This window comes from Egretta garzetta, unplaced genomic scaffold, assembly GCF_000687185.1.
Source record: "Egretta garzetta isolate BGI_Z169 unplaced genomic scaffold, ASM68718v1 scaffold108, whole genome shotgun sequence".
Taxonomy (NCBI): Eukaryota; Metazoa; Chordata; class Aves; order Pelecaniformes; family Ardeidae; genus Egretta; species Egretta garzetta.
In genome coordinates, this window is record NW_009260614.1 from 5,869,937 (window position 1) to 5,875,983 (window position 6,047).

At 39.1% G+C, this 6,047-nt stretch overlaps 1 protein-coding gene across 2 annotated transcripts in view; it reads left to right on the plus strand.

The window, feature by feature from the left end:
• The window catches only part of CUX1 (cut like homeobox 1), a 250,607-nt gene that overhangs the window by 138,995 nt on the left and 105,565 nt on the right, over positions 1-6,047 (plus strand). The gene's annotated exons all lie outside the window — the stretch shown is intronic.

Consider the following 6,047-nt stretch of genomic DNA (forward strand, 5'->3'; position numbering starts at 1 on the left):
GGGACCACTTTCTGATACATTGATAAATTACCAATTCCTGAGTGGCGACATCCTGCTAAGTAAACAAGCACGAATCCTTCCTGCCTCATGCTGGGCCAACATGGCCAGATAAGGAAAGAAACTGATCTACAATGTGGAGGAAAACTATGACCTTTATCCTCACGACTACCAGAAAGATACCAGGATGTGCCCCATAGACCCAGGACTACTGAACTATAAGAAGGGACTCTGGTGGGGGTGAGGTGCGCGCCGTTGGTGGAGCAGGAGACTCCCCAGCCGCCCAGCGCTGTTTTGCCTGCTTGATTGCTTGCTTGAATAAATTCGGTCTTGATAAGTATAATCGGCCTCAAACGCTTATTACAGGATTCAGGCATAAATACATCAAAAATTAAACATCAGAAAGTTCTCTCTCCTTTCCTCCATCGTCTCTAAAGGCAGGTCAGAACAATTACACCAGAACTGAATTGCAGGGACTCCTCTCTTTGCCTGCCAGTACTAGAACCTGCAGGAGCACGAGCCCACAGCTCATGAGGTTGCAGACGTCTTACCACCTCCCTCAGACGTTAGTGGAAACTGGTTTTTAGGTCTGTCTAAACAAGGTAATTTGTTTCTGCAAATTTCAGGTGCAAAAATTATCTCGTGTTACAGCAGCCTTCTTTGAACTCCTCTATAGCCCAAACACTGGTCACCAGTGTTCTGAGGTGGGGGGAAGCCCAGAATGATCCAAATCTGGACACTGCTAGTTACTGATTTTAACACTACTCATGGGGCTTTGCAGGGTAAAGCAAAAATACATTGTGAAAGAGGACCTGTTTGATCATGAGACCGGGAGGAAAAGGATTTACTGCATTTCTTTTTCCTTTCTGTAATGGGCAGCGTGATGGCTGGACACAGAGTTCACAAGAGACCTGTTCTTGTGGAGAGCAAAACACAATGAAAGTTGAGTAAGAGGTGTTTAAAGGGAGGATTGAGCAGTGTGGGGAGCAAAGATTCATATTGGCTGTGGTGCAATGTATGTAAATATGTGCCACGTAAGAAAATAGTATTGTTACCAAATAAAAAAGGTGTACCGTCTATTTATATATTGGGCTACTTTTTAATACAACCAATACGCCTTTTCTTTATTCCAGTTGCTTACGTTAAGTGTTCTTTGGTTTGAAAAGTGTGCCAAGGTCAGGTGTGTGTAACACCATGGGAATTGCAGCTCTGGGGTTCTACAAGTTGATATTATCTGTTATATATAATTCTAATTTTTTCTCTTTATTTTTTATTGAGCATATCAATTAGTGTCACTCGTATCAATTTCTCTCTGTAGAAATGATTAAGAAAACACTGCTGATCTTTAAAAACTTTGCTCTCTAGTGTATCATGGAACAAAGCTGATTTCTATTGTGTTTAAAACTTTATAATTGCAAACATGATTTTCTTATCCTTGAAATCCTGACTTAAGCCATGAAAGAGAAAACAAGTGCTGGGCTGGTTTTGTTGGAAAGCAGTTTTTCTACAGGCTGCTGAAAGGTGTTTTATTCTATAGGGTCTTTTTCTTCTAACGATCGAGATGATTCTTGTATTGTCCAGGTATTGCTCAATATCTTGGGCTTTATAAGCAGTTTCTTTAACCTTTATCAATATTTGATGATCACTTGACATCTTTCAAGCGCCTAGGACATCATTTATTTGAAGATGATATCTGCAGCTGGTGCAACTGCTTGATCCTGGTACTTACGATACTAACCTAGTGTGCTTAATGAGAAATCTTTGCGTGAGATTTAGTTTATTTTTTCAGCCTGAATCACTGTGCAGTGCACTGCATGGATACAAGGGTAGCAATGAGAGGGAACAAGGATAATTATAATAAAACAAAAAAACCCCAACAAACCTGAAAAAGTTAGCATTGAGCCTCTCTCCTTTTTGCTAGGGGAGGACCTTGATTTAGTATAGGATAACTGCAGAGAGGGGTCTGGACAATGTACAGTGGACATTTAACCATTCCCCAGATTAATCCAGATGACGTATTGTGTAATCGCTGGAGCACCTGAAACCAGCGTTTCTTTGATCTCTCAATTTAAAGCCTTCAGTGTTTCACTGCTTAGCAGGGAGAGGATTTTTTCTTCAATTGAGTTCCTAGGAAAGGAAACACCCAATTCATTACTAAAGTTGGTGGATTTATGAATCCCTGAACAGAGAAATTCTTTTACAAGAGGCCTGGATTTATATGACATTGGAAAAAGGATTATCTGATCTGAAGATCCTTAGAGGATTGCTGTGAAAGAAAATATTAACCTATAGCTCTTGCAATTTGAAAAGTAGATTTGAGAACTTAGTAGTAAAAAGTGTGTGAGTTCTTGCCCTTTGACGTGCTATACTGGTTATGCTGAAATCACTTTTTTTTTTTTTCTTTGTACAACCCTTGTGTCTTACTACTTTTGGAGGTTATATGAGCAATAAAGGTAGAGTTATCTAATAGGGATGTTGGTTGGATTAGAACTATTATGAATTCTAAAAATGCCTAAACTGCGTGTAGAATGATACTCATAAGGTGCAAGAAAAATAGAATTAGTGGGTTTTTAATATGACCTTCTGTTGGGAACTTTCTAAGAGCTTCAAAGAAAGTGTTTGGTTCTTTTTTCTTTTCTAGAAATAAAGCAAGCCAGCACCATGGGCACCTTGGCATAGTCACCGAGGTGCAGGGATTAGATGAGGGCATCTACCAGCAGAACTTAGAAAGAGTCTTGAATTTGGGAAGGAAATTTGTCATGCTTGTTTTTTGCTTAAAGAAAAAATAAAATTGAATATTCAAATGCTGGAATGCTCTTGTGCCCTGAGTGAATGCCGTGATCATTGGGCTGCAGGCAATTTTGACGTTGTTTAGTGATCCGAAATTACTTCCTAGACCCAGGAACCTTCCCTGATAAAAATTTTATTGAAACTTGAAAAAAATTCAATGCACTGCTTTTTTTTTTCTTCTTCTTTTTTTTTTTTTTTTTTTAATGCTCTGGCCCTTCTGCTCCTTTTCTTCCCCTCCCAAATGTCCCAAATAAATCTTCACATTTGTCTTGTGCTAGCAAAGTACGAGGTTACACTGCCTCTGATTTTAAGAGGCTAAGATGTTTACCTAATTTGGCCAAAATCTGCTCTGTGACGATCATAGATACATGTTACAAGTACATTTTTTCTTTTTTTCTTAATTAAATATAAATGCACATTAGTTGATAATGTATGCTTTTAGTTTGAAATTGCCTGCGAAAATGTTTTAGTAATTAGAACATTTTAACAAGCCCCAGTGGCTCCATATACCGTTTGCTCTGACCAGTAAACTTATACATGTTTTTAAGAAAACAAATGTGTGGGAAAAATGTTGTGTGTTTTTTGCCAAACCAAAATATTCATCTGCCCCACTAGTGAAGTTTCTTGGCTATGCCACTGACTGCAATTTCAAAAGTGTCATCTGTATTTTTCAGTTCTTCCATGTATAAAGAATCCAACAGCAGTTTCCTTCAAGGTTCAGTAAGTTTGAATGTTTAGGGGGCTGTAGCCACAAGATTTGGCAAACCATGCAGTTGTCATGTTAATAAAAAAGGAATTGTTTCTGCCTCTTTACACTGGTATCTAAATGAAGGAGTTGGATCAACTGGATTTTAATCATAAAGTCCAGATTCTTCTTGCTTGCAAGTGGATAGCTTCATGGTGTTTAGGGTTTTCATCTGATTTAATTTTATTTAGAAAAAGAACTGAGCTTCTTCCATGTTACCAATTCTTGAATTTGCTTGCTTGTAATGCTGTTCAAACCTAATCGGTTATCTTGATCTTAAAAAGAAAATTGAGCCTTTCTGCAGTTTTTATTTCCCATAAGCAATTGAATTGAAAAGCGGGTTGGGTTTTGTTTTTTTTTTTTAAACTCCTTAAGTTGTTTTTTTTATAGCTGGCATGTTAGCTTTGAGGGCTCTTTCATGACTGGTAAAAGCTTATACCTTGTAAAATCTATAGCTTTTAATGCGTTTTGTTTTTCACTTCAAACACAGTAGCAAGAGAAGAAATAATAGAATATTTCACAGTCATGCTGTTTCAACAGTTCAGATTCTTTTTACTTGGTGATGCTTATTCTGTAGCTCCAAACGCTTGGGCTTAAAATTTGATTTCCTAAATTCCTTAGCCTGAAAGTGTTGAAACTTAGACCAAGCTATCTGTAATACAGACTGAAGAACTGTCTTGCTTACATGATTACTTTTCCTCTAGCACAGAGATTATAAGGAATTAGATCAGGTTGATTATACTATCAGTGGAATGAGAAAACACAGGGAAGATAATATTTGTTCCTGGAAACAGCTTTTACCCACGCTTTCTCTCATGATCTGGTTTAATGTTAAGAAAATATCACCCTTGACAAACCCTGAATAATGCTGGGTTGCATTGTAGAGATCTGCTGTAAAACACTGTAAATATTTTAGCAAAAGATCTTCTTGTTACTAGTTACCCTCATTCTCTGTAACTATCTGAAGAAAGACACAACTTTGGGGTCTTAGTCCTTGCCTTCAGCTCTTGGGGTGATTGGGGAATCCAGAGGCCAAGTCGCGTGTTGCTTCGGGAACAAAGAAAGTTAAAAGTGAAATGGTCAGATCTGTTACTCTTATAAGTGAGTTTAGTTCACATGGAATGCCTTTGGTCAGAAATTCAGGGTCCGTATAACCACAGATTTGCTAACCTTTCCCATTGTTCCCTTCAAGGTTCCCACCAGGTTTTCAATGAAAACCTTCAGGACAAGATGCTGGCAGCCTTGAGCTGGATGGTATTTTGCCTGTCAAGTAGTTACATTGAAATAAAGAGAAGTACTGAAATAGGAAGGGTTGGAAATGAGCAAAAGTGGCGGATGGTGAATACATCAAAAATGACCTGTATGGGACTAATTCAGTGAGCCAAAGCAGAGTTTCCTCATACCTTGCAGGTTTGAATTCAGCACGGTGCTTTGTAAACAATAAATCAATGCAAGTTGTTTCTGTGAGTGCATAAAAGGTGTGAGAACTGTAATTTATTTTATAATAAATACTTCTGCTGAGCAAACAGAGAATGTAGCTATTAGAGACTTTCTCAAATAAGTGATTTTAGACTGCTGAGTGCCAGCTACTGATGTGGTAGTTGAGCTTTTAAAATGAAAAGACTGAATTCCTTTTGAAGATTCTTCTGAATGCTGTTGACACTTGTGCTAGGAAAGAATATAGAGTAATTTAATTCATTACTTTACTTAAAGATAACATTTATGGTTGCAGCATTAACCTCCATTGGTGTGCAGACTACTAGGCTGGAGATGTTTTGCTTGAATTTTTTTTTGGAGATGTTGCATCCTTTTATTAGGTGTGCAGAAAAGCTAGGTAGGAAAAAATGCGTGAGGGAAAGTGGAGTTGAGGATCAGTCAGCTGGTGTGTCTGGATACAAGGACAAAGGGACAATTTTGCCCTTGGCTACAGTTTGACACTTCTACTGGATTCAGTCAGAATTATCTGTGCGCGCTGAAGGGCAGAAATGTCATTTTTATGGCGTTCTATATCCTTGGCCGCTTTTTTTTGTAATTGGCTGCGTATACCCGTGCTGTAATAGAGCTCTTAAATCCTGACCCCAGCCAAAATGGCATACAAATACCGGTATTAATACTTCTGTCCATTTTAAATACAGGATTGTCCTGAGTCCTTCCACCTTGTTTTTCAGCACCGTCCTGTGTTTCAGCCTGTGTTACTGGCAGCCATGCACCCTCCCACTGGCCCGGGGTGCTCCTCTGCTTTACTGCTCTTGGCCCCATCTCCCCTTGGTCCTTCAGCCTTGGACTTCCCTCCGTTCCTTCTCTCGCTCTGCTGTCTTCATCCGTTTCCCTACCGTTGGCTCCCTTTGCTTGCCTCTGTGACTTCAGGTGGCTGAGGGTCCTTCGGTGGCTCCAGACTCCCTCACGCTTCTGCCCCTTTCCCACTCATCTCTTCTGCATCAGAGTAATTTTCTTTTCTCCAGAAACAAAGTTCCTTTAGCTGAACTGAAAAACAACCCTTCTCCTGCCAAAGCAG